This window comes from Crinia signifera, chromosome 9, assembly GCF_055691185.1.
Source record: "Crinia signifera chromosome 9, ASM5569118v1, whole genome shotgun sequence".
NCBI lineage: Eukaryota > Metazoa > Chordata > Amphibia > Anura > Myobatrachidae > Crinia > Crinia signifera.
The window spans coordinates 145,274,298-145,283,476 of record NC_139225.1 but is presented as its reverse complement, the minus strand read 5'-3'; positions in this window follow the sequence as shown (position 1 = coordinate 145,283,476).

Below are 9,179 nucleotides of genomic sequence, written 5' to 3'. Positions count from 1 at the left end.
GACCCAGATCCAAACGAACCCCTTCAGTGTAGATGTGTTGACACTTGCAGCTCCTCCCCGATACTGAGGGATTCACCAATGATGTCATTAACCGGGTCCTCCCTCAGCCAATCAGGTGCGGCTCTGGGGGCAGCTCTGGGGCTGATTGGCTGTGCATGGTTCCATAGACACCCATGTTATGAGTTTAACATGGGCGTCTGTGGCCGTTTCTCCCCACCAGGGCCTAATTCGTACCTGTGCTAGCAAGTTCTGAATCAGCCCTCTTGCTCCACTAGATCTGGAAGGTAAAGGTACTTTAACCTGTTTGGTTCTAGCATTATCTTTTTACTGTGCGCTTTATACTTCCCTGATTGTCCTCAAACAGTTGTCGGTTGAGCTACTGACTCTACCTAATCCTGTAGAAGCCGACGAAACCGAACAACTTCCTGCCTGGCGTCACCAGCTCACATGTATTTGGCTTCTGTTGATGATAAAGTAGTTGACATTTGCTGTAACTGGACCATGACATTGGACTGTTCCCAAGTTGAACAAGTAGCCACTTGTTGATTTGCAATCTCTGTAAACAACGGCATCTACACATCCATGCAAATTCACGTTAGCTTCCTGCTGACAACAGGCCTGGTTCACACCTGTTTGCTAGGCTGTGTACTCGCCGCCTAGCGAACCGGTCAGCATCGCCCCCCGACCCGCTGAATCCCCGCCCCTCCCCGCCAGCACCACCCGTTTCCCCTTACTAGCATGCGAGGGGATGTGTACGAGAACACGTCCCCTTGCAAGTGGCCGAAGGGGAGAGAAATCATTTCATGGACACCGACTATCGAATGATTTCTATTACCTTCGGAAATAAAAGTCTAAGCTGACCGCTGAAAAGCGAGCGGGCGGTGACGTGAGGTGATGTCGGCCACCCGCCCGAACAGGCATTGTCCTGCCTGCGTTCCCAGGGGATGCAGGTCTCCTCACAGAATCAACGGAAATAATTAGCTCCACCTGTGCAAACCCCCCAACAGTCCCGATTACCGTGGGAATTTCACGGTTTTCGGCGACATTCCCGTGTCCCTCCTGCAGCCAGCATTGTCCCGCGGTGAAGGGGGGCTGAGCACCGGATGTCAGCTGCCCGCCAACTTCCTTCTGAACATGCACGCATATGTAAGGTTTCTCAGAGCAACTTTACATATGCGTTCCACATCATTCGCTGGTCGGCTACATCCATTCACAGCCAGTGTGAAGGAGCACGCCTTATGAATGGTGGGCCGGCGTACTTCCATTAACGAGGATGCAAATTCGAGCAAATCAACCAGAATAACCCCCAGTGTGTAGGTGTGAAATGACAACGACGAACGATAACCAACTCATTTCATAAAACAAGATGGCTACTCGTAAAGAAACGATGTATCCAGGGCCGGTGCAAGCCCATCAGCACCCCAGGCAAATCCCCCCCGCCCGCCCGCTCCCCTCTAAGGGGGGGGATTTCAGTGCGGCACTACCCATGGTTACATGCGCTCCGGGGGGGGGGGGGTTGTCGGGGGGTGCCGCATGGAGATTGCCGGGGGTGATTTGATCAAATCGACATTTTTCTTCATTCAATTACTAAGATTCGATTTTTAAATTTATTTTAAAAATCTAATTTGATGTTCGATTTTGACTTGTGATTTTGTCTTTGGTTTAAGATTTCAAGATCACACATAAAATCACCTATAAAATCAAATACAAAAAAGAATAAAACAGAATAAACACTTCCCTATTTATTTCTATTGGACAGAACATTACATGCAAGCTGTTACGGTTCTTCTAATTCTGGTTTGCATACGCCTCCGATGATGGGGCTTATGCAGATGTCCAGTACTGGATTGTCGCACACAGTATTATTATCATTATTTATTTATTTATTAACAGTTTCTTATATAGCGCATACATATTCCGCAGCGCTTTACAGAGAATATTTGAACATTCACATCAGTGGAGCTTACAATCTATATTCCCTACCACATGTACACGCACACACAGTCATTCTAGGGTCAATTTTTGTTGGGAGCCAATTAACTTACCAGTATATTTTTAGATTGGGGGAGGAAACCGGAGTACCCAGAGGAAACCCACGCGCAAGTACAGCGAGAAGATACAAATTGCACAGTTAGTACCATGGTGGGAATGAAACATATGACCTCAGCGCTGTGAGGCGGTAATGCCAACCATTACACCATCTGTGCTGCACAGTACCCCCTAAGCCACAGCCTGTCATATTTGGGGATGGGAATCAGGGCTTAAAGTGGTTCTGAAGAGGTGATGGAACTCATTTTCCCTTGAGTACCAGGAGGGGTGGACAGGTGGTGGAGAACCATGGAGCCACCTGGATCTGCGGAGGGGGAGGTCTCTCCAGATTGTTAGTGACGCTAGTGACCATCGCATTAATTCTCTTCCCTATGAGATGTGTTCTCGGACATGCTAGCGAGGGGATGCGGGCGGTGCTGGCGGTGTGGGGGGACGGGCATTCAGTGGTGCAGTGCTGATCTGTTCACTAGGCTGCGAGTGTATGCAGCCTATGGAAGAGGTCTGAATCAGAACCACTGCTGTTTATTCCAATGAAAAATTATTATTATTTGCATGATGGGAAATAGGGACACTCGCGCGAGCGCCCAGAAAGGGGGTGTGGCATATGCAAATTAGCCTAGATTAGGCTACGCCCCGTTTCCCCCGTCTGCGCCGTTGAATAGACGCATGCGCTCAGCGTCTATTCACTTCATGCTGGGGGGACTCCCAACTGCTCCCCCCCCAGGACACTGGCGGCCCCGGGTGGGACGCGGGACCGTCCCAAAAATCTGCTACGGTTCCGCGAAAAACGGGACAGTCCCGCTAAACAGTTGGAAGGTATGTTATTTGGGATGTTAAGAATGCGTGGTGGCAAAGAAAGCCAGCCAGGAATCAGCCATTCTGCAATGCCCAACTACAACTAACAACAGGCGTGGCAGGGGGAACCACCCGGAGTGCACAAGCACCAGGAATAAAACCTGGGTTAACCACAAAATGTAATAACCCGCCTATCGCGGGAACACAGAGGGGCTGGGGCCACAGTCAGCAGCTAACAGAGCTGCTGGGAATGCCCCCACACATAGCGGTAAAAGGGCGTGGCCTCACGGTGACAGCACGTGTGTAGACCATGCCCCTTTTTGGGAGGTCACACCCCTCAACAATTCGGCTGTCCAGACTGCCTGCCTTCAGATGTTGGGGGGTATGTGATGATACTGTCCCCCAATTGAGGTGGTACAGCCTACTACCACTCAATGAAGAGAGCGCACTTCAACTAAAACAATTGCCCCCGTACTGGGAACCTGCCGCTCTTTCCTGCCACAAATAGAGTAGGTCAAAACCACAAACTTTAACAAAAGGGGAGGGAGTGTGGGAAGCCAGGAAGCCATCCCCTAAGGCAGCGGTTCCCAACCGGTTTTCTCTCCCATACCCCTTGATTAGGCTTTACATTTATGAGTACCCACTCCTCTCAGTTTAAAATATCCACAGTACTTATGAGTGGAGTGGAAGTGGGCGGTATGTGTGTCCTTAGCACGAGGAGACGCTGATGACGCTGCAGACAAAACCGTAATTACCGAGTCAATTAGAATCATACAGAATCAGGGCCTCAGCCCAGCGGCTGCGATAAAAAACAGAGGATCGAGGCCAGAGCTGACATCATACACCCTCCCTGAAAAGCCTGGTCACCCCTACCTTTTCCCTGACACTCCCAGTAAACTTCCGGGCGACACCCACAAATGGCGGCTTCTTGTCAATCAACTTGCATAGGCCAATCAAAAGAAATGGCCTTGCGGATGCACGCTAAGATCTCTACAAATTCGTAGTCGTTTTATAATAGCTTGCGCTGAGAATTTGCACAGCCGGCAGCAACAACGGTGAGTGCTGCTGCTGGGAAATTTGCACTGTGGGGGCATAGCAGTTTGTGGCACTGTGGGGGCATAGCAGTTTGTGGCACTGTGGGGGCATAGCAGTTTGTGGCACTGTGGGGGCATATCAGTTTGTGGCACTGTGGGGGCATAGCAGTTTGTGGCACTGTGGGGGCATACCAGCTTTTTGGCACTGTGGGGGCATACCAGCTTTCTGGCACCGTAGGGGCATACCTGGCACCGTGTGGGGGGCATATGTGTATCTGGCACTATTGGGGGCATATGTATATATGGCACTGCACTATTGGAGGCATCTTTGTATCACACCCACCCAAGAGGTCAAAATAGACTACGCCCCTTTTTTGGCGCATGCGCCGTCGGCGCGCGCATGATGTCAGCTCTTTTGCTTGACTACCGATATTTTTCGGCTCTTTACCTCTGACCGGTTGGCCACCCCTGTCCTAGGGTCTAGAGATGATAGTTTTTCATTGTCGCCGCCGCCGGCCTCACGGAAGTTACTAACAGCACACTGCGCATAGGGTAACCTTCCGGGACGGTGCTGGATGCTCCCAGAAATTATGTCATCACATCTGTGCTTGGACTATGGAGCTTAGAAAAAGTGCTCTAACATCCGCCCGTCCCAAAAGAATGGAACAGTCCTGAAAAAAAAAGGACAGCTGGAAGGTATGAATGTATCTGCATCTCTATGGTAAATTTATAACAATATAACTTTTTATCAACTATATATTATCACTAACAAACAAGGGCGATATTGTGTGCACAGTGCTGTTTGCTCACTGTACACAGCAGGAGCAGCAGAGCGATAGGGGTCACTTCTCTGGAAACCTTGTGTTTGTTAGTCTTGTGCAAAGGGGAATGTCCCGATAGGACGAGACAGTCAGGAATCAATCTTCTCTGTGATGGCGAATAGCAGGAAACGTTATAACATTGGGGGCAGGGGCCTGGACCCCCTCCTCTCTGGCCCGCAATAGACTGGGCACTAGGGTTCCTAACCTTCCACCTTTGTCCACCTGCACTAATTCCTTCTTTATCACCTATGTTATCTCCCCCTCTCCTATAGATTGGATACTCTCACATGCAGGGCCCTCTTTATACTTGCCGACTTTCTGGCTGCCCTCTCCAGGGGCCAGATTTACTAAGCTTGAAAAGTGATAAACCACCAGCCAATCAGCTCCTACCTGTCATTTTTAAAACCCAGCCGGTGACATGTCAGGTAGGAGCTGATTGGTTGGTGGTTTATCACTCTCCATGTTATCACCTTTCAAGCTTAGTACATCTGGCCCCAGGAGAGGACAGCCAGCTCAGTGAGGCAGGGGGGCGGGGCCATCACCGGGAGTGAAAAGGTGCGATGTGGGGGTGGAGCGACGGGAGGGCTAACTTGTTTGGGGGCAAGAGTAATCGTGTCATTTTAGCCACGTCCCCGCCATGCAATGGGCGGGGCTAACATGTTGCGATCTGCGTAATATGACCCATGGACCCCTGCCTAGAGAGGCAGTTCGGTGGAGATGAGCGGCTCTGCGGGAGGGTTGCCTGGTCAAGGTTACACACAGACTGCACACATTGGGAAAATCGTTAGACGGTGAGGGAGTTGTGTATGGATTTGCAGCTGGCTGCCGATCGGCAAGGTTTAGCACGCCATTCGCAGACTTGCCCTGGGTTTCACTCTGTCTAAACAGCAGCTATCTAATGACAGGGTTCTGCTAGATCCCCCATCTGGATCAGGTCTGAATAACCAGGGCCGTAACTAGGGTTGTCATGTGGCCACACAGTTACAGTGCATGTAAGTACGGGGATGCGAACCCTGCCCGTCTCCGCTTCAGGGAGACAGGCAGGGTTAAGGGGGGAGCAGGGAGGTGGGGGATCGCGTCGGGGACCTGCGTCGAAGACCCGGAGGGAGCTCTGTTAGAAGGGGATGCGCACGTGCCCTTTTGTCTCCACTTCAGGGAGACGGGCAGGGTTAGGGAGGAGCGGGAAGGTGGGGGACCGATGCGGTTCTGCTAGATCCCCATCTGGATCAGGTCTGAATAACTAGGGTTCTCATGCGGCCCGGGCAGTGGATAAGGGGGGGGGGGCTAGAGCGTTGCTTACTCCGGCCCCCTGCTGCAGGCCGCCGCGGGCAGCCTCTGAAGAGAAGTCCAGCCACAATTCATGTCGCCGCTGGGTTCTTCCTCCTCTAGAAATGCTGTCACCGCCCACACATGCATCTGACGTGGGAGGGGGAGGAGCCGGTGGGCAGAGGTGAATAGGCGTGAGGCCAGAGGCGGGAGCCGCGGCCCAGGGCCACACAGCCGGGATACCACGTCCCAATTGTGGAAGATGATGGTATGGGTCATTAGGTCGACATGCATTAGGTCTAGCACTAGGTCAACATGTCTTAGGTTGACAAATGAAATAGGTCGACATGGTTGGAAGGTCAACACACGAGCTTTAGATCAACAATGGCAAGGTCAACAGTCAATGGGTTTTTTTGTGTCCCGAATGTCGAAAATGGTCGACATGTACATTGAGTGTACCGTGTCCCCTCCAGTGGCTCGCTACACTTGTCACACGATTCTATTCTCCCTCCATGCCCTGGTGGATGGTAGGGCATGAAATACCGACTGTCGACACATGTCGGCTCCACCCAAAAAGTGGAAAAACTCATGTCGACCTTTTGACTGTCAATCTTACCATTGTCGACCTAGTGGTTGTGTTGACCATCCAACCATGTCGACCTCAAGCATGTCAACCTTTAGTGGTTGACCTAATTCATGTTGACCTAAGTGGTGTTGACCGTATGACCTTATACCGAAACTGAAAGTTTGCTGTTGCAGCTGTGCAGTTCTGTCATCACTGACTCACTCACTAAGTGACTCAGCCGTGCTAGGCTTCCATCCAATGTCATTACTATACAAAGTACTATGTAATACTATTACAAAGTTTACACTATTCAGCCTTTACTAGCAGATATTACTGACCTCTCCTAGACCAGTGGTTCCCAACCTGGGGGTACTCGGCAGACCAGTCGGGAGTACTTGAAAGGTGAAAGTAATATTAGTAGTGGCGGAAGAAAAGGAAGAAGTCTCCCATTGCCATGGAGATGAACTTCCGGTTCCATCTGCAGCGTCTTCAGCGTCTCCTTGTGCTTTTGCCAACCAGAAATCCACTGGGAGCTACCCGCGCTGCCCTCAGACATCAGCGATCATTTGCCCCGTGCTGTCCAGTAGGAGAAAGCAGCGACATTACTCCTACAGGCGATAGTGGGAACCAGGGAGACAGTACACAGCCAGCGGGCAGACACAGAGGGGCCCGATTCCTGACCGCACACTCTTCCTCCGCTACCGGAGACAGTACACAGCCAGCGGCCAGACACAGAAGGACCCGATTCCTGACCGCACACTACTCCACCACCGGAGACAGTACACAGTCAGCGGCCAGACACAGAGGGGCCCGATTCCTGACCGCACACTACTCCACCACCGGAGACAGTACACAGCTAGCGGCCAGACACAGAGGGGCCCGATTCCTGACCGCACACTACTCCTCCACTACTGGAGACAGTACACAGCCAGCGGGCAGACACAGAGGGGCCCGATTCCGGACCGCACACTACTCCTCCGCTACCGGAGACAGTACACAGCCAGCAGCCAGACACAGAGGGGCCCGATTCCTGACCGCACACTACTCCTCCGCTACCGGAGACAGTACACAGCCAGCAGCCAGACACAGAGGGACCCGATTCCTGACCGCACACTACTCCTCCACTACCAGAGACAGTACACAGCCAGCGGGCAGACACAGAGGGGCCCGATTCCTGACCGCACACTACTCCTCCACTACCAGAGACAGTACACAGCCAGCGGGCAGACACAGAGGGACCCGATTCCTGACCGCACACTACTCCTCCGCTACCAGAGACAGTACACAGCTAGCGGTCATACACTGAGTGACCCGATTCCTGACCGCACACTACTCCTCCGCTACCGGAGACAGCACACAGCCAGCGGCCAGACACAGAGGGGCCCGATTCCTGACCGCACACTACTCCTCCGCTACCAGAGACAGTACACAGCTAGCGGTCATACACTGAGTGACCCGATTCCTGACCGCACACTACTCCTCCGCTACCGGAGACAGTACACAGCCAGCGGCCAGACACAGAGGGACCCGATTCCTGACCGCACACTACTCCTCCGCTACCAGAGACAGTACACAGCTAGCGGTCATACACTGAGTGACCCGATTCCTGACCGCACACTACTCCTCCGCTACCGGAGACAGCACACAGCCAGCGGCCAGACACAGAGGGACCCGATTCCTGACCGCACACTACTCCTCTGCTACCGGAGACAGCACACAGCCAGCGGCCAGACACAGAGGGACCAGATTCCTGACCGCACACTACTCCTCCACTACCGGAGACAGCCAGCGGGCAGACACAGAGGGGCCTGATTACTGACCGCACACTACTCTTCCGCTACTGAAGACAGTGCACAGCCAGCGGCCAGACACAGAGGGGCCCGATTACTGACTGCACACTACTCTTCCACTACCGGAGACAGTACACAGCCAGCGGCCAGACACAGAGGGGCCTGATTCCTGACCGCACACTACTCCTCCGCTACCGGAGACAGTACACATCCAGCGACCAGACACAAAGGGGCCTGATTCCTGACCGCACACTACTCCTCCGCTACCGGAGACAGTACACATCCAGCGACCAGACACAAAGGGGCCTGATTACTGACCGCACACTACTCCTCCACTACCGGAGACAGTACACAGCCAGCGGCCAGACACAAAGGGGCCCGATTCCTGACCGCACACTACTCCTCCACTACCGGAGACAGTACACAGCCAGCGGACAGACACAGAGGGGCCTGATTACTGACCGCACACTACTCCTCCACTACCGGAGACAGTACACAGCCAGCGGCCAGACACAGAGCGGCTCGATTCCTGACCGCACACTACTCCTCCACTACCGGAGACAGTGCACAGCCAGCGGCCAGACAAAGAAGTACCCGATACCTGACCGCACACTACTCCTCCACTACCGGAGACAGCACACAGCCAGCGGCCAGACACAGAGGGGCCCGATTCCTGACCGCACACTACTCCTCCACTACCGGAGACAGTATACAGCCAGCGGCCAGACACAGAGGGGCCCGATTCCTGACCGCACACTACTCCTCCGCAACCGGAGACCGCACACAGCCAGCGGCCAGACACAGAGGGGCCCGATTCCTGACCACACACTACTCCTCCACTACCAGAGACAGTACACAG